This window comes from Pyrus communis, chromosome 6, assembly GCF_041283825.1.
Source record: "Pyrus communis isolate YQ-2024b chromosome 6, ASM4128382v1, whole genome shotgun sequence".
Lineage (NCBI taxonomy): Eukaryota > Viridiplantae > Streptophyta > Magnoliopsida > Rosales > Rosaceae > Pyrus > Pyrus communis.
In genome coordinates this window covers 23,498,594-23,519,591 of record NC_142570.1, presented here as the reverse complement: position 1 = coordinate 23,519,591, position 20,998 = coordinate 23,498,594, and the positions used below count along the sequence as shown (strand labels likewise).

At 36.9% G+C, this 20,998-nt stretch overlaps 1 long non-coding RNA gene across 1 annotated transcript; it reads right to left on the bottom strand.

Moving 5' to 3' along the window:
- Positions 1-12,324: 12,324 nt before the first annotated feature.
- On the bottom strand, positions 12,325-13,997 carry LOC148696469 (uncharacterized). The gene is made up of 3 exons (XR_015963271.1): positions 13,887-13,997; positions 13,290-13,356; positions 12,325-12,446 (listed from the first exon to the last, which is right to left on the bottom strand). It is a non-coding gene; the product is annotated as an uncharacterized LOC148696469 (long non-coding RNA).
- Positions 13,998-20,998: the final 7,001 nt, after the last annotated feature.

The following is a 20,998-nucleotide window of genomic DNA, read 5'->3' as shown; positions in this document are numbered from 1 at the left end:
GGATTCACCCTTATGTAATTACGTATTTTCCAACGTAATCGCGCATAAACAAGAGGGCATTGTTTGAACCAAAACTTAAATATATGCAATATAAAATTCTAAATGGCACAAACCCGCTACAAATGGCACAAAGCCGATTCAATTGGCACGAAGCCGTATCAAATAAGAAATGGCACGAAGGTGCATCAAATTTCAAAATGCTCATCGCCTGCACGAGCTAAAACTGTCAAAGGCATCAAACGCTCCAAGTGGCACAAAATCCTTGCATGCACAAGCTGAAACTACATAAGGCATCAAATACAAACAAATACATTTTGAACTACGCTGGTTTTATTCCGCCAAGGATACGTAGGCAATCTAGATGCAACCGCGTAAGGACAAAAATCCAAAATCGAATCCCTGGTTCACCTCAACCAAATTCACCACAAAATCCAAACTTAATCCCAGGTTCATTCAACCAAATTCACCGAATAAAAAATCTTTCTTTAGTGGGTCATTCACTCACTAAAAATCTTAAACCAAATCAAAGGAACTACGAGTGACTTGACCCCTTAAGAGGGTACATAGGCAATCTAGGGCTCGACTTAGATGCAGTCGTAAAATCAAATAAACACCAAAATCCCCAAGTTACGATTTATTCATAATGGAATCAAAGGGTTTTTCCTTTTAGTTAATGAAGGATTGTAATTAATAGACGCATAGTCTAAAATGAGTCGAACTCAAATTAATAAAACCCTCTTTAGAAAAATGAACGAGGGTGAATTACTTGTTTACATATTGTGTACAATTTTTGCTCAACAATGACCACAAGGAGAATCAGTTCAAATCAAAGTATCATCAATTTCAGCAGTCTTTGGCAAGCAAATAGAACAAATTTGACCCAAATAAGATGTAAACTATCAAGGAGAGAGGCAGAACAAATCCAGTTCCCATCAATAATAAAATTGGAGACCCGTGCATGCAAAGTTTTACTCAAAGCCTTTGGAATGTTTAAAACTTCAATTAAGAATTTATCGAACAAATTGGCATGCCAAAAACAAACTTTTTTACTTGAACCAATAATCCAACGTGAGTTCTGTTGTAAATTAAAATAAATATTAAAAAAACAAAAATTAAAAATGGTTTTTGTAAAACTGGGCAGCAAGTAAGAAAAACAAATAGTTTTGAAAAAAAAATTAATTGTGAAGGGCACTAGGTTTAGCCGTCATCATTAACAATTTTTTTGTAGCTCTACCAATACTACCAAAAAATAGAGCTTGCCTTACAAATGTTTGCCAGGCGGACTAAATTTTGTGGGGTAAAGGGAATTTACTTGATGCATGTTTTAGTTGGTAGGGCAACGATGGTCAACATTTAGGGTTTACTCAAAACCTTTACGAACCGGAAGCCTATCGTAGGGCAAGTCACAATTCATCCGCCAAAATTTTGGTGTGAAGAGGGAAAAAAATGGCGTGCAATATCTAGATGTTTGCCCGACAAATTCAGTATTCGTCGACAAGGTTGGATTTGCCCAACAACCATGTCCGTCGGGTAAGTTCTACGATAAGTGGTCAAGGGCCCACAATGACGTGTAATAAATATCCACTGGCACAACCCTTGTTCGACGTTTTCCATGTACTTGCCATAATGAATGGTGCGCAAACCCCTATTCATCAATTATAAGTCTGTGCTTTTCGCTCCTCATCCTCTTTCTCCTCTTCTTTTTTTGCTTCAATACATTCAAGCGCTCAATCAATCACTGGTCGGATGTGAGAATCTTTTCACTACTGGGTAAAATGGATTATGAAATGTTTAGTTTTAGTGGTATTAAGCATTTATCCCACACCCGAGCAAAGAGTTTCGAACATTACCCCCACCCCCCCCCCCCCCCCCCCAAAAAAAAATTTTTGGCCTCCACTCCATAGAAGAGAAACAAAAATAGAGATTTGCTGAATCAATTCTAAATTTGCGAACTTCACTTGAAAATTATTTGAATTCGTGGAATTGGCTTAGTGAGTTTTGTACTTAGTCAAGAGTTCGAGCATTCCCTCCTCCGTGCCAAGAGTTCGAACAATTCCTTCTCATCTTGGCCTACTTCTAGAGAAAATTAAGAAAAAAAAAAAATTGGGTTGTAAAAGTACACCAGCATCTCTAGTGGAAAGATGCAAATATGAGATGCGAAAACACATTTACTTCTCATTTTGTATCTTCAAGAGATGTGAAAGTAGATTCTAATCCAATGGAGGAGATGTAAATTTGGGACCTTATTTTGTCTCTCTATAACTTTGTCCATGTTCTAAAGATGTAAAATGAGTGTATATTTACATTCTTTTTATTTACATTTTCTGCCGAAGATGAATTTTTTACATCTTTCCATGGAGAGATTTTCAGCCAACAAGAAATGTAAAATGCCAATTTCAAGGCATTGTAGAGCATCTCAAAAGGAGAGATGTAAAATATTCACCTTGGCTAGAATATGTAATTCAGAACCTAATTTTACATCTTTTGGTGGTGGGTTCTGCCAATCAAATAAAGAAAATTAAACGAGATATCAAACAACATATTTCTCATTGGAAATACAACTCATATTTACATCTTCCAGAAATGCATATTGTGATGTAAATATGATTTTCGCATCTCAAATTAGAATTTATCTTTCCATTGTTGATGCTCATACATCTCCCACTAGAGACATTGTTTGAAAATTATTGGAAGTTCTTGAACTTGACTTAGGTAGATTTTCATCGAGTTAGTTATTAATGAGCTATGACCCCTTAGTTTGATTTGAAAAGAAAAAAAAATTAGGACAACTTAGTTTACGGAAAATTGAAAACTACGGACACATTTCCGGAAGGTTTATACTTTTACATTCACAAAGTTTTCTGAGGCTTGTCATATTGTTTGGTTTAAGATGCATGAAAATAGATTGCACTGTAATACTAATCATCCATCGGATAGAACCCTAAGTTGATGCAAGGTACCAATCTTCCCTTTTCACTTATTTAGACTAGAGTAGCAAGTTTGTAGTTCCTTCTCGGTTTCTTAATTAGTTTAATAAGTACTTAAAGCTACTGATATGTGGAATTAAAGTGATGCGTATGTCATTAAAAGCAAGAATTCCCAAGAAACACCAATTTTTATTGAACATACTAGCTACTACATAAAGGACATAACCATAGAGCTTATACGACCAATGTTTATTGGTTTAACACACACACACACACAATACAATGGAATTGAAATACTTACAAACTAAAAATAAGAAAGACTAGTGATGAAAACTAATGCCACTTTCGCAGGGAACTCGATTGCATTTAGCGCATGCAACAAGCCTTTTAAACCCATAGGTGACCCTGATGGGACGAGTGAAGTCTCGTGAGGGTTTCCAGAGACGTTACCCACAAACATCATGTGATAGTTATGATCATGAATGCCGAGTGGTTGTAAAGAGATCCCTTTGTTCAGGGTCCAGCTTTGCATTGTCTTATTCGGCGTCAGGGTTTGCCTTGTCTTCTTCAGAGCTAAGGTTAGGGTTTGCCTTGTCTTCTTCAGTGCCAGGGTTTGCCTTATCTTTTTCAGGGCCAGGGTTTGCCTTGTCTTCTTCACGGTCAGGGATTGCCTTGTCTTCGGAGAGGGTTGCCTTCGAAACTTCGACAACCCTTTTGTTGTCGATGTTGATGTTTTTGTTGTTGTTGTTGTTATTGTTGTTATTGTTGTTGTTGTTGTTATTGTTGTTGTTGTTGTTGTTGTCGTTGGTTGTTATTGTCGATGTTGTTGATGTTGTTGTTGATGTTGATGTTGATGTTGTTGATGTTGCCTTGTCTTTTTCAAGGTCAGGGTTTGCCTTGTCTTTTTCAAGGTCAGGGTTTGCCTTGTCTTTTTCATGGCCAGGGTTTGCCTTGTCTTCTTCATGGCCAGGGTTTGCCTTGTTTTCTTCATGGTCAGGGTTTGCCTTGTCTTCTTCAGGGCCAGGGTTTGCCTTGTCTTTTTCAGGATCAAGGTTTGCCTTGTCTTTGGAAGGGGTTGCCTTCGAAACTTTGACAACCCATTTGTTGTCGATGTTGATGTTGTTGTTGTTGTTGTTGTTGTTATTGTTGTTGTTGTTCTTCTTGTTGTTGTTGTTATTGTTGTTGTTGTCGTTGGTTGTTGTTGTTGTTGTTGTTGTTGTTGTTGATGTTGTTGTTGTTGTTGTTGTTGTTGATGATGATGATGATAATGTTGCAATGTTAAATGGTATGATCACTCTCACTTCTCTCTTCTTCTTTTTTCTCTCTTCCATCTTCTCTCTTTTTCATGTGTTTTACTTGCTTCATAGCTTCGAAACTGCTATCCTATTTATAATCAAGGATAAGTGCACACCATTTTTCTCTATTCACAATATGTGTTCACACTAATGGTTTCGTATATAAGGTGTTTTTATTTTTTATTTAGAAAACTAGATTTTAATCCCTAAATAAGATGAAGTTTAGAAAAATGTCTTATACAAGATTAAAAATTGATTTTAGTCCCTAGACTCTATTAAATGCCAGCATATGTATTCATTGTCTCTCTTTTTTATTTATAATTTTATAGTGTTCATAAATTGATTTTTGCATATTTTCTTATGTGCCACTAATTCATTACAATATATTTTGGTACGAACATTTCGGTACACTGGGTTAGTATAATATATTTAGGTACGGACATTTAGGTACACTAGTTTAGTATAATATATTTAGGTATCGACATTTCGGAACACTAGTTTAGTATCATATAGTTAGGTTCTCTTTGTAAGTCATTGTCTTCTTTCAAATAAAAAACAAAATTAGGAATACATCCTTTCAAGTGTTTATTTTTAAGTTTGTATCCCTGGCTGGATTTGGAACATCCAAATCAAGCCTTGGTTATTTTTTTATTCAATGTACTTTTCTATTTTATGATTTAAGAAGTATGACTTACCTTAAAACTATTCATGTCCATACATTGCGTCAGAATCTCCAATTTGAGGAGATAAGCAAGTAATTTTGTCTTTTACTTTGTTGCTTTTTATTTTCTTTTTATCTCACCAAGCAATAACATATTCCTTTTTTGTTTTTTTTAAAGGTGACCAGGTGGTTGTACTATGTTACGATACTATTTCGGTGGGTTTGCCCTCAAAATTTTACCTTGTATTCAAAAACCTCAACTAAAATCCAAAATTAAAAAAAATTAAAAAAATAAGATGATTGATTCAGTTTGATTAAACAGCTAATCTCATATTGTAAAATCCATAACAAAAAGGTTTAACCTATTCACTTAAACTCAATCTAATTAGCTCAATTTATTTGTTTGGTGGTTAAAAATGCCCAACCTTAGTACTAATACATTATACATGTATATTGCCACTGCCACCAACCCCACCACCATCGTCACTACCATATTTTCATGACCATAAACCACACCACAATCGCAGTCACCATTCCTCCACCACCATCACCCCTGCCGCCAACACCTTATCAACCATAAGACACACTCTTACAATTGCTGCCACCACCGCCATCGCCATTTGCTAACTATTACTTCTCATTTATATATTAAGTTATTATTCACAAATTATAGAAAACTTATTCTCATCATAAAAAAAAGGGGTTAACATTTGTAGATTTTAATTTATTATTTTGTGATTGTATTTTCGTAGTTCAACTTACCGACATCTTGACGGTGCTACTCTAAATTTAAAATTTTGAAATTTTAAAATAAAAAAAGTTGACTGGTTTAATTTTTATAAATTTCCTTTTGCTGTGTTTTCTTTGTCGAACACTTGATCTCGTTTTCGAATTTTGTTGGTGTGTTGTGGAGAAGAGTTGGCATTACTTTATTGACTGGTGTAATACTAGGTGCGGTGGGGAGTTGAAGCCCCCCTCCACTCAAAGGCACGAAGTCAGAGCAGAAGGGGCGTTGAGGGGGAGCGAAATGTGCAGTCGTACAGGGCCCCAGATTTGAAGGGGCCCTAAATTTTTGCCCTCTAACATTATGTAATAATGTTCTATATCCAAAAATTGATTTTGTTAGCATTTTAAAACCACATTGTGCATTCTTTATAAGAGTATTTTTTTTCTTTCTAAATATAAAAACTTGGAGTACAATGACATATTTTGAGTGTTAATAATAACATCCTAAAAATGACAGTTTCTTAATTTTATTATATAACAATGTTATATATTCAAGTGAAACTTTAAAGTTAGAGGTTTGAAGTTTTTTTTTTCAGGTTTGGTTGTTTAAGATAAAATTTCTTTTGATTATTTAGTGAATGTTATGTTTGTAACTCTTTTTACTTATCATTAAGGACATTTGTAAACATGCAATCAGTGAGTGCTAAAGTTTGTTTTGATTTTTTTTTTTTTTTGAACAAACGATAGTATCTACATTAAGGGGGTAGGAGAGTGGGTTAAGCCGCACATTGAGCTAACAATAATGTGGTTCAAATTCGCTTTTGGTGAGAATTGAACTTAAGACCTCTCACTTACAAGTGAAGAGGAATATCACTAGACCGTAGTACTAAGTGGCTTTGTTTTGATTTAAGTGAATGTTTTCTAGTATCAATACATTGTCATATTTTTTTTTATAAACTTAAAACTATCTTAAGGAGGGCATCTTTTACAAATTTCGCACAGGACCCCCTGAATCTCAAAGATGACCATGAGTCAGAGTATCACAAGTTTTCTGACAATTTTCATATTAATTTATTCTTTCCATCAATTAATCTTCATGCGAAGATTTTCAACAAAATTCTCCTTGATTGTGTTTACAGACATAGTGAAAATTTTCTTAATCTCTCTGTGGCCAAAAAAGGTGAATAATCATGACTTGCCACCAATTGTCCACCTTTTTTGCTGAAAATCTTCATATGTCCACACCAGTAAGCACCATTGTCAATGAACAATGCTTGACTACTTAACAATAAATATGGACTCTTATTTAAAACTTTTCATGTTTGAATCACAAAACTTTTTGCTTATGATTAAAACATTCATATGATCACCTTGTAGTTATAGATTATCTCTACATAAAATAAATAAAATTAAGGTCGTTTAGTCATTTTGTTGTAGCATAGGCATAGATTGTTCATAATTCTTTTACCAATTTAATTCATCTGTTTTTATTGGTCACTTTAGTTTTAATTAATTTTTTTTGCAGATATAATCTTTATAAAGTGATTTATATTATAAACAACTCTAACCACAAACGCGAAATTCTACGAATCGACAATGAACAATTTCAAGTAAGAATTCCTATTTATCTTTTGAGTAGGCAAGTGTTATTCACTGTCAACCTTAATTATTTTTTCTTTTCTGAAGAAGTTATTATTGAAGTTTGGTATTTTAGCATCAAAGAGTTTGGTGTTTTGGCAAATACGTGCTCACAGCTTACAAGACCATAATATTCCAGAGCCGGCTGGTAAATAACATCCCTCATCAGAGATGCATCCAAACTATTACGTACGCTGTTTGCATGCACTGTTTAAAATATCCGGTTTCACAAAATCTTAAACAAATGTTTTGATATGGAGATTTGTCGTTGACCCTCAACGATAATATTAGAGATCGATGTGCTCCAAAACGTAAATTTCTAACTGAAATTTTTTAATACAATGATATATTTATATTAAAGACGTGGATAATTGAGTTAGTCACACAATGAGATAAACGATAATAATTTGATATCAAACTTGTCTTCTATGAGAGTCGGTTGTAGACAAGTATGGAGCCAGAGAAATTTTTGGCTAGTAGGCTGGGTGGCTAGAAAGTTAAGGATCATTTTTCGTTTCTGACGATTACGTTAAATCTTATCAGCAGATCTCATTCAATCATTCTATGCTTAGCGAGCTTTAACAAGACAAATATATATAAAATAAACCAATTATTACAACGTTAAGGAATTATTTCCAATGAGAAATTCTTGTATGTATGGGATGTACTACATCATCCATGTATCCTACCATTCAAAACATGCCTCATTTCAATTTTCACAGTCCGACTTTAGTGTATTTGTATATAGTTGAAATAAAACTGAAAAATACATTAAAAAAATTTAGGGAATAATTGATTTGTAGGTAGTCTTGCATTTGGTTCCGCCCTTGACCGTGATCTAAGACCTCTCACTCAGGGGAGGATGTACAAGGGGACAAAGGTGGTTCTAGGATCATCTGGAGTCTGGGAGATATGCTTGTGAAGATCTTATGAGGTCTCTTTTATGCCTACCAAGTGTCGGATGTATGTATGTTAGACATATCTCGATAGGTTGCCTCGACACCACTCAACAAATTCTCTCAAAATCACTCATCAGATTGCTTCGATGTCGACATCTGTTGACATGTGCGCGGTTTGGTTGACGACAACAAGCCCACCAAGTGTTTGACAAAATGCCTTGGTGAATAAATTTAAACAAAATTTGCACACTTCATATTCTATTTCTATCCAAAAAAACCTTGTACTTTAACACTGAAAACTCATTCGAATCTAAATATCCGCCACTCCTGAATCTGCCACCACTCTTGTCGATGCAAATTTCCACCATCTTCAGTCTTGACGAAAATGCACCTGCAAAACAATCAACACCTTTGATCAAAGACCTAAGCCTCACTCACCCACGAGGTTTGGGGGGGGGGGGGGAGTTAGGTCAACGGATTTCCGATGCCTAAGTTAGTTTCTTTGAGAGAGTAAAGTGTTTAGGGCTTTTCTTAGGGTTGCAAAAGCTCTCAAAATTTTGGTAGAATATGGGGTATTTATAGGGCTAGGGCTGGCCATATAGTGTTTAATGGAGAGATATTCTCTAAATATTTCTAAGATATTAATTAGGAAATAATATCTTGAGATAATGGTGTAATTATCCCTAATTGATTTAAATTAGGATTACGTACTTGATTGGAGTAAATCTTCAATTAGGAATGTATTAAAGATATGATTTGGGTAATTAATCCTTATATTTAAATCCTTGCCAAGGGCAAGTGAGCTGTGGGCAGTCGTATTCAACTGCTGAGACCTCCAGGGGTCTGAGCTGAGCGTGGGAGCATCTGAGAAGCTTGCCCATTTATTGAGGGCAATCTTGTCTTTTTTAATAAAAGTATACATGTCGCCTCTAAAATTTTTGGGATTATTTTAGGCTCCACAAATGCCCCCACATCTAGTGTGCTGCACACAGGAAAATGATTGTAGGTGTAGGAGTCCCAAGCTGCTGAGGCTTGCAGAATTGTTTCTCAATTTGAACTTGATCTTCTTTCTTGATTTGGAGATAGACTTCTTCTAGGAAAAGGAAAATAATTATCCCCAGTACCTATTTAACTCTACCTTAAGTAGGAGATTAAATAAATTTGGAGAACAATTATTATCCTAACAAGAAAGAGAAGCTGGAGGAAATTTTTATTCCCCCTCCCTTAGCGTTCTTCTTTTCTTGCCCTTGCAAAGAGTCGTTTCTCGTTGTTGTTCTTCTTCTTCGTGTTGCACCAAGGTAAGAAAAATTTGACTTTTCTTCTTCTTGAATTTTTGGAAGTCTTGGGACTTGAAAAATTGGCTCAGTAAGGGCCAAGGTGGCGTGAGTGAGACATGGCATAGAAGCCGTGGGCTGTTGTGCGTGGGGTAACACAATGGTGCGGCATGGGGGTTAGTTGGTGTAGGCCAGGTGGCACAATGCGCTGAGATATAGGGAGACCGGCCTGGACTAGGTCTTCATGGCTGCAGAGTTGGAGCTTAGGCTGACGGGAAGAGAAGAAGAGGACGAGGAGAAGCCGACTCCAGCCGGACCTCTTGTTGGCGCCTGCAACCTGGGCTTGCTTTTGAGGAGCGCTGGGCACGGAAGGAAGAGGGGAAGGAGGTGTGGGCCTCCCCCTATGTTGGGTTGAGCTTCCTGAAAGAGAGAGAGAGAGGGAGAAAGGTCGAGTGCTAGGCCGTGGGGCTTGGGTCAAGATCAAAGGTGAGGGTTGTGGGCCTGGCGCTGGGTTTGCTTTGCAGTCCTTTCATTTTTTTTTTATTATAATTTTTTTATTCTCACTTCGCGAGCTGTCTTCTAAATATTTTTCGTCGTACTTTTTTGCAAAGACTTTGAGATGTTTTCCTCCAATCGCAAAGGTGACGAATATTTTCCACCTTTCTATCGTCAAGGCGGTTCTTCCGGTAAGGTGGGTTACTCCAAGGTTGCGCATGTCAAGATCAATTTCGACGAGCTGTTTCGGGATTTTCTTGAGGTGTACAAGCATGCAATTCTGTCTGGGGTTCGCGTTAAGCGAGTGAAAAATGATAGTAGGCATGAACCATGCGACAATGGTGCTTTTGCTAGGAAAAGAACTATCAAATTCCATCCGTGCTACTTTGTGTTGGGATTTACTTTTCCCATGCCGCATCTTTTCCAGAAGGTGATCTGTTCCGCGTCTCCATGTATGGTGGAAGTATAGTGTACTGTAGGTACAATATCCAGGCCCAAAACGGGCATTCATACAGAAAAGTAAGGTGTAGGTAACCCTAAATTGATTGCGGGATTGGTGGTCGGAATCTGAATCGTCGAAGGTGGTCTTGGAATGGGTTGGGCTACGGGCTGGGTCGTCAGAGTGGGTTGCGAAACGCGTTGGATTGACGCTCGCTCTCCTTGGTTCTACATGACCGTTAGGCTGCCACATCTTGGCCTGCTGGCTGAGTGGCTTTGGCTTGGGCCCATTGAGCTGCTCTGCTGACGGCAGTTGCTACGTTGGGCTAGGCCTCCTACCCAGGGTTTGTTGTGGCAATTACCAAGTTCTGGGCCTTCTGTCCATGGGTTTGGAATCAGACATAGGCCCCCTGTTTAGGGTTTGGTAGGGTGCGACGCTGCAAGGGCAGCGGTGGTGAGAGTCGTGGCTGCTGGGTCATGGTGGTGATGGTGGTGGCAGGGCTCCGCGGCGGTGAAGCTCCTCCTGCCGCCGTGTTGAGCCTTGATGACCTTCGTCGTGGGGTTATGTCCTCGTCTCCACTCTCTGGTCCAAATCCTTAGACGTAGAAGGTTCTGTTCGTCGTAGTTTCTGAATTTCCTACCATTGTATCCTTTCTCGAAGGATTGATCAAGAAACTTTTCTAGGAAAAATTAATTGATACGACGTGTAAGAAATTCAACGTAACAGAAAATTCAAGAAACTAACGCAAGAGGCTTCTTCGAGTATTTTGAATCACCTCTCAATGAAAGCACCAATTTGTCGATGCAAATTTCTGCCGTTTTCAATCTTAACGAAAATGCACCTGCAATCAACACCTTTGATCAGATACCTAAGCCTCACGCGCCCACAAGGTGGGGGGGGGGTTAGGTCAATGGATCTTCGATGCCTAATTTAGTTTATCTTAGAGAGTAAAGTGTTTAGGTCTTTTCTTAGGGTTGCAAAAGCTCTCAAAATTTGGTAGAATGTGGGGTATTTATAGGGCTAGGGCCGGCCATATAGTGTTTAATGGAGAGATATTATCTAAATATTCCCAAGATATCAAATAGGAAATAATATCTTGAGATGCTGGTGTAATTATCCCTAATTGATTTAAATTAGGATTACTTACTTGATTGGAGTCAATCTTCAATTAGGAATGTATTAAAGATAGGATTTGGGCAATTAATCCTTATCTTTAATTCCTTGCCAATGGCAAGTGAGCTGTGAGCAGTCATATTCAGCTGTTGAGACCTCCACGGGTGTGAGATGCACGTGGGAGTATCTGAGAAGCATGCTCATTTATTAAGGGCAATATTGTCTTTCTTGAATAAAAGTCCACGTGTCACCTTTAGAATTTTTGAGATTATTTTAGGCCCCACAACTCTCACTTATAAGTGAAACTTTTAAAAATGTATAATAACCCTAATAAACTTCATAAGATACTAGTCATAGTGATACTTAGGCGGATGTAACTAAGAATCGGAAGTAATAATATGAAATTTTGACTGGGGTGAATATTTAGGCATAACTTCGCCGCTGGTTCCCTCACCCTGGCTTATAATCAAATACGTTTGACAAAGATCCTAGATCTCCCACAATATATGACTCGACCAAGAGTTCTGGATATCTATTACCCGGTGCCCTTCATTCAAATTATTTTACTGATTTTTCTACTAAATTGAATGAAATATCGAACACTTGACACTATTCGAATCTATAACTGGTTAATCAAATTACTCTTTTTTAATATATAAAGCTTAATTAAACTACATAATTAGATTTGACACACCCCGACCGAGATCGGAGCGTGTTGGCCGTCACACAAAGGCGACGTAGCCATGTGCACGTGCGGAAGCTAATAAAGTAGTAATATAAAAGTACGAATAATTCAAAACTAGCATACAAGGTACCAATATGTGCTAGTAAGTGATATACAAAATCAGAGCAGGTCTAAGCAGTCCAAACAAAAACGATAACAGTAGTACGCCCGAAGGCGGCCCTACAATAGGGAGTGTCTGTCAGAACGCCGAAAAGCTCTCAAGGGAAACCACCGCAACGGCTAAGCAACTAGAACCTGGAGGGGCGCAAAACAAAAGCGTGAGTGGGCAAGAACAAAGCTCTGTGAAAACCATTTAGCAAAATACATTATAACCCCTCGCCGTAAAACCTGTATACTTCCCAGAAAATAAACATATATACGTAAGTATAGATATACCAAACATGCTCAAGGGTATGCTAATCATGCTCAAGAATATGCCATGTCAAAACCTCATGATGATATGTAAGTGCCCAGGTATAAATCATATCAACGTCATAACATCTGGCAGCCGGAGTCACCTAACGTGACCTGTACGGCTGCATCTAGAGCTCAAATCTCAATATCTATATCTAAACCTGCCCACGAGTCGGAACCACCCTAAGTGGTCCGTACGACAGGCCTGGGTGTAACATATCCATACGCTCTAGTGCTACGATCACGTGAAGGCTGTGCGAATAATCGCGGGTCACCTACGAGTCGGAACCACCTAATGTGGTCTGTACGACAGGCCTATGCACCTAACTTGGATCCAAGCTGAGCGTGTGGTGCGGGAGGTGAACATCACGTGAAGGACTGTGCCCTACTCTGGGCGGGAGCACTAACACCGGGGGTGCAGGTTATGAGCTCTCTAAGCATCTCTAACCACTATTTAATGCAATCGTTAAATAACGCTTACCTGGCACTTACCTATGCCTCCACAGCACCAACATATAAATGTATATGACATATGCATAATTGAATATGTAATTAAACGTACATGCCACTACTCATGCATAACCACCAATTATATAAAAGAAATGGCATATAACGAAGCATTTATACTAATTTCTGGGAATTAATATGTATATAGGTATATACGGAAAACAAAAGCCCACTCACTGGTATGTAGAAGGGTCGTAGCCCCCCTGTCTCGCGTGTGCACGCTCGTCCTCTGGGTACGTGTCACCTAAATGCGAAACAACTATAAAAACGTTAACTTTAAAGCACATAACCCGTTTCTCGTAATAACTTCTCATACATTGCTCAATATGGACAAATGAATATACCAACGTGCTCTACACAACCTCAGGATCACAACCATATTTTTAGAATAATTTTTGGACCCCACACGCGCCCCCACGCGCCAGCACAGGCACGGACCTACGCGCCCCCCACGCACGGCCACGTGCCAGGCACACTGACGGTGTCAACAGACGCCGTCAGGAATATTCCGTTAAACTGACGGAATATTCCGTTAAAACTAACCGGATCCGTTAACGGCGTTAGGAATATTCCGTCAGAATTGACGGAATATTCCGTCGCCTTCTTCATTCGATCGCCGGCGATGTCGCCGGCGCCGGAAACTGGGAAAACCTGCAACTTAGGTTTTCTCGCTCATTTTTCATCTGTTTTTCGTGATTCTTGGACCAAATGAAAGCCCTAGACTAGAAGAACATGTCCCAACAAGTTTTAAGGGCTAAAACTAAGAGATTATACCTGTCCAAAAACTCCAAGCTCGGCCAACTTCGAACCAGGCCTTCCCGACGTCCAAATTCGTCCAACGAGCTACTCCGACGCTCCTGGGAACCTCACCAACACATCTACAAGCTTTAAAAGTCCAAAAACTAAATGTATAAACTTTGCATGAACAGTACCCAAATCGGCCATTGTTGAATCGACGTGAAAACGAAGTATTCCTCACCTGAAAATGGTATGGTTGTGCTCGCCTCGACCTCACGAGTTGAATGGTGTCTTTGGTTTCCACGATCTACTAAGATTTGGGTGCTTTTGTGTGTTGTCCGTACGTTACAGAGAGAAGAGGAAGGAATGGAGCTCGGGGGAGAGAGAGAGAGAGACACGGGAGAGAGAGACAGAGGGAAAGGGAAGGACAGAGAGTGTGCAGGTGTGTGTGTGTGGCCCAACACATGCCACAACACACAAAACAACCCCACAACGTGACGAAAACACACTAGGGGCAAAATTGTAATTTCACGCGTACGTTTTTAATAATCCCGGGACGGGATGTCACAGATTTGTTAAATATACACATAAGAATGATTATGAATAATAACTTAGAAATAAACAGTTCGAATCGTTAAAATAAATGCAAAGTGAGTCTACAAGGGGTCTGTCTATAAGGGTATTTATGGATCTCACGTTATATGTAAATTTTACCTTTCATGATTATGCAATTGATGACAATAATGTAGGTTGTATTGTGGCATGAGCAGCATATGTTTTCTTCACCGGAGTTTTTCCCAGGTGATTTTACTTAGGTATGTCCCAATTTTTTTACATTGAATGAAATCCAACACTTGGACACTATCTTAAACATAATCCATTATCACTTGACTGAAAACGATTTTAAAGAAAATATTTTTGAGTTCTAAAAGCAATCGAAGTTCTTTTCAAGATTCACTTGCATTTTTATTAAGGATTGTACAAAAAATATTTTCACCAAAAGCGTTTTTAACTATTTTAAAACCATTTCCAAACGAACCGTAGACTTGTTTGATAATATTTTTTTTTATTAGAAGCATGTTGTTTAAGGAAGTGAATTTGTGGTCCACTCTTATCACTAATATTTGGCCATTCATGAAACTTAATTATGTTTGGGACCATACCATTCCTGCTTCTACTCGAAGGGATCTTTTTCTATTATTGGTTTGGGGCCATTAGAATTTTTTTTATTGATAAACAACTTCGATCTACAAGATTTTTTTTTTGTTTTTTTTTTTTGTCAAACGATCGATTTGGTCAGATTAGATGTTAGATTAGGAGCCAATAGAGCTCGAACTCACATCGTAATGCAATGACTCAACATTTTTCTACCTCTGTGATAAAGGATCACTGACTATGATATATTAGATTGCAATTAACATTAAATTTGAGAATTCTTAAGTTTCGATCCTTGAACTAAAAATCCATGAATACTGATCATTGAATTTGTCACAATATATGGTCCTTTTAAGTAACATGGTTAAATATCCTATCGAAAATAAATAGTTTAAAGAGGTAAAAGAGGGACGTATAATTCTAACAGAGTTACGCAAAAGAATCATTGGTAAATATTATAACAGATTCGCAAATCAATACTTACAAATTTTTAGTTCAAAGACCAAAAATTCATTTAGACTAAAATTCAGATACTATTGCTCCAATCATCGAGATATGTGTGTATTATATAATTCTCTTTTGGATGAGTTATGTTTATGCTACAGTCCAATGATTGTATAAAACATGCCACCTTCCAGCTTGAACGCAACACTAGCTTTAATAGGCAATAGTGAGAGTTTTAATTAGATGTACATTACGTTTCCTTTATTTAATTTTCTTTTTACAGCTAAAGCGTGAACACAAAAGGTATAAAAAGTAGTGAACATCAATATTATTTTTTTCTATTGTTAGTGAATTACACGATGGTAGTCAAGAATAAATTAAAATATTTATGTGTGTTTTTTAGTTCTAAAAAAGGTAAACTATCGTAACTTGACTACTAGCTGATCCTTTTTTAGAAAAAATTATCGAGCGCGGTGTCAACAAACTTCACTTCCAGGATATAATATTCCTTCCATTGCTATATTTTTATTTGATTTAGTTAGCTTGGATTGCGCTAGGGATTTCAAATTTTAGGTACCAGTTACAATACATGCATATACATAATATAGTTATTATGTCACAGTCAGATATGGTATTATCTCATTTTAAAGCTTAAACTACTTATTTCTATTTCTATTATAACAAACAAATAAATATAAAATACACCACCGACATGTTAGTCTCCTTTTTTACCTTTTCTTTACCCTTTTATGTTCATTGGTTTGGATGGGATCTGACCTTTTTCTTTGCGTTGATATGTGTTATACTTTGCTTATAGAATTATCCTTAATTGGGGGATAAATAATGAAGAATAAAGAAAAGGTCATCTAGGCAAATGGTGAGAACTTTATTGCCGTACCAATTCCTTAGACCATATTCTGAGGAATTGAGATTCTTTTCCAATCTTTGTGCTTGGAATCAGTGGATTTTGAGTTTCGTATCGCTCCTATTTTATGACTCATCTCACATAAAATATAGCTTTAGATTTTTCTTTTTCTTTCTTCAATGACCCGAATCTCTAAGTTTTCGAGTTCGGATACAAAAACTCAAAGAGGATGAGAACTTCATCTTATTTTAAACTAAATTAATGTACTGGAATACAAATGTTACTATGTCTAAATAATTGTAACGTTGCAATATTGTGTAATTCCATGACATCCCTTAATAATAAGTTACGTCTATACTGAATAAGATGTTCATGATCTAACTATTAATAATGTCATGTCGACTGTTGTCAATAGCTTTTGAGTGAGCATTTCAACATATGCCGAGTGAGCATATCATAAAGATGCTCACAGCTACGCATGCAAAAGCACTAGCAGGTACCCTATTCAGTGCCCATAAAGACAATTCGTCGAACAGCTGGAAAACAGCTTTTAGTGACATCTCAAATTGTCAAAAAGGCTGCCCGACTCTTTTATAAAAAGTTTCTAAACTTGAAGGTGTCAGCTAACGCACCGTTCTACAAAATGGATTCACCCCTACGTAATTACGTATTTTCCAACGTAATCGCGCCTAAACAAGAAGGCATTGTTTAAACCAACACTCAAATATATGCGGTATAAGATGACAATTGGCCTCTTTCAGCGTAGGAAAAAAGTGATGATAACGGTGGGCGTGGAAATGTTTTAAAGGTACTCATGTGAAACAAAAATGTCATATATGCACACTACTCGTAAAAATCGACTATCCTATCTATTAGAAGAGGATTCTCTACCCTCTGAATCTCTTTATTCTTTTATCTTCTCCTATTTGAACGGTCACAGTTAAACCACGTTAACGTCTTATATTGATTTTTTTTATAGAGATAATAAGACAAAAAATAATGTGTGAAAGGAGAAAATAGAAGGGGATGAGAATTGGAGTGTAGAGAATCATCCTCCCTATCTATTTGGGAATAATATTAGAACTCCAGTCTAGCAAGTAGGTTCACATTTGCCTATACAGCTACACAAATTCCTATGTTATTTTGTGTTATAACACAAATTGTATTAGCATCTCGAGCACTACTATTACAAACAATATTTTACATTAATCTTAAGAAAAAAAAACTGAAGAGTTTAAATTCAGAACGTAGTGATTAAAGAGAAATATCCTAATTACCAGATTAATCTACCACTTCCCTAACACAACTAGCTATAAATTTATGCTTGTTGCCTACCCAATTGCCTAACGAAAAAAGTTGGCCACTCCAAAGAACTAGCAAACCAAATAAGTTATTTACACTTTGTTTGTTGTTCTACCCAAAAAAAAAAAAAAAAAATTAAATGTAAAGCTTGAGAAACCAAAGGGTATATTTTAATATAGAGTGGTGTTATTCACACACATATTTTTACTTCTTACACACATATTTTTACTTCTTACACACATTTCTTAATTTTCGACTATTATATCAAATGGATGGAAGAAGATCGATGAATAAAAATTAACAAGGGTGTGTATGAGGTAAAAAGAGATGTGTGAATAACATTACTCTTTAAAGTAAACCGTATAGCTATTCGTTTTATGTTCCGTACTTGGGGAAGTAGGTATAGTTTGTCAACTCAATTGTTTTGGAATGTGAGCATCACTCCTAAAACCAATCGACAATGTGAGGGAGAGGATAAGAGTTATTTAAACTATGAAGCAAGACTTCACTTCTTTGATGCTATTAGTAGTGGACCACTGACTCAATTATGAAATCTTAACATTGAGGAATTTTATAATGAAACGCAAAACTTGTTAGGCTGTGCATGCTATTAAGCTAAGACAATATTGATATGACTAAGAATGAACCACTGACTCGACTATGAAATCTTAACAGAAATTTGACTATAAATTATTAAATTACAACATGTAACATGGGTCTTTCAAAAGATTAGGGTCGTACATTATCACTAAAATCGATCGAGAAAAAGATAGATGAAACCTTGTCACATGGTTTGGGGCCCTCCAAATTGAAAATCAATGCTTAAAAGGATTAGAAGGAGAAAGTAAGGACAAAGAGTCGGTGATGCAGCTTGATGAACTCAACGCGGATTGATTTAGCGTGTTTATTAACACGACATGTCGCTATTTTGAGTAAATTGACTTATTATATATATACAACATGTCGCTATTTTAAGTAAATTGACTTATTTTTTTTATATATAAATTACAGATGAAAGAGAGGAAGTGAGGGAGGGAACATGCTTATTTTTGGCATCCATCAAATCTCGCACTCCATGCGGCATTTGCATGTGCATCTGCATGTGTTTGTGTGTGGCAACCAAAAAGAAAGGCCTTTTCACCCTGGAGAGATTTTTCTTTGTATCTGCAACACTAGACTGTATACTATTTTATATTATAAGATTGTCCACTGTATTTTATAATAGAAGAAAAGAGAGGACTTTCGAAAAGGGAAGTGATTTTCACACACTATTTTTATTTTTTTTATTTTTTTTGTCATTAGTTATTGGGGATGGTGGGAATCGAACTTGAGTGAGGTGGGAGTTTTCTCAAACACTATTTTTAACTTCTTACACATCTTTGTTTAATTCTAACAGTGAAATCCGAATATTTTATTCAATCTGGTGATCATAAATATGGAATGGTGTGTTAAAAGCTAGAAACGTCTACTTATATTACAAAAATGCTACCATTACTATATATTTATATAATCTCTCTAATAAAAATGAAACTCATATGTATTGGTGAGTCATACATCTATTAAAATGACGATACAATATATAATTAATGAAGCATTACTCCTTATATTATAACACATAATGTACTATATCGTACTCCTCCTGTTCTCTCTCCAATCATTCATCTACTTTTAGGTCAAATGCCAACAGCGTGTGTGACCATGTTATGGGCGGCAGTCTGGATCTTCTTATTGTATATAAGCTTCCTCCAATGCACTGATGTACATGCCGACCAACATATACTCTTGGAAATTAACCAAAATAATAACATATAACCCTTTGAGCATTTTATGCGCATACTTATGAACTTCCGAGCGATGCACTCCAAAAACATTGATAATTTCTTTAGCTATATTGTTCCATGGAATCTTCTCTGGTCTCTTTCGCACGGTAGAATCATGGATTTTTTAAGGGGAGGGGTAAAATTTTCAGTGTCTATTAGTGGTAAACAAGGAATCTAGTAATTAGAGAAATTGTAGTCACACATTTTTCTTCTTGTACACACATTCAATTCTGTTTCCGATGACTAAATAAATGAAATAAAAACAACATATATGATTAAGCAAGTTCTTTTAAATTAACTAAAAATGCTTTCAGATCACTAAAAACCCTTATGAATATGATTTAAAGAAAAAGAAGTGCTTCTAGGTTCCAAAAAACACTTGAAGGGGAAAAACTTGTTTCCAAATAACAATTGCATTTTTATTAGAAATTCACTATGCTTCTAATAGAAGCACTTTTATTAAAAATGCTTCTGAGTAGATTTTTTTTTTTTGTTTTTTAAAAGCAATTCGAAACAAACCCTAAATTGTGTGGTTTGTGGTTACTTTTCCCTAACATTGTGCTCCAGCATGGACCGGCTCTAGCTCTCAGATGGGCAAAAATTTCGTTTGAGCAATTTTGGGCTCAATGCTAAACAGATTTTCTCTCCTGCCCACAAATTTTGTGCGTATGGCTTGCAACCGGTTGGGTCTATTGACACCACTGATGCCATAATGACGTTATAACAACAATAAATTCGGGTTATGCCCAACCCGTGCAGTGGTTACAGCGCTATTGGATTGTTAGAGTATCGTTAAAGTGTCGACGAAACACCGTAAACTGCTGTTGGAGTGTCGCCATGGCGTCATGAGACCCAACAAAGATATGTGGTCATGCGCAACCCATGTGCACAAGATCCGGTGCGCAGGAGAGAAAACCTGACACTACTAGTTCTTGTGCCCGAAAGCTGCAATGGCCTATAACCCGTACATCCTTCTTTTGGGCTGTCAATAAAATCAACAAAAATTCCTTGAAATTGCACGAGTGACACCATTGCCAGTTGCCACTCCCAACCAACTTTTAAGTCCTCCGAGCATTCTAAACTTAAAGGTCCTCAGCAGCATGAAATTGGATTTGAAGAGTCCATTCAAATACATGACATGAGTACTGAAATCTTACGAGGACGGCAAAGTCGTCGAGAAATAAGCAAGAAGAAATGAGAATAAAATAGTTTGAGAGAAAGAGACGGTACTCAACTCAAGCGTCAACCAAACTGCACTTTCCGCAATGGCATCAAATCAACATTGGATGGTAGAAGAGAAATAGAATGTACAATCACCAATGACGCGCTGCCAATCCGACAAGCCATGCATCTATTGTAGCCTGTAGGAGGAGAAATTGAAAACCCAGATAAAATGCAACCTGTATCTGCAAATTTGGCTACTTCAGCCTCAACGGAAAGGGTTTTGCAAAATGCATTTCTTGATGGGAAACAACCCATGCATGCTCAAAATGGTTAGAAATGGTGAGATAAACCAACACATACTTAAATGGTTAGAAGTGGAGAGATGAACCAACACATAC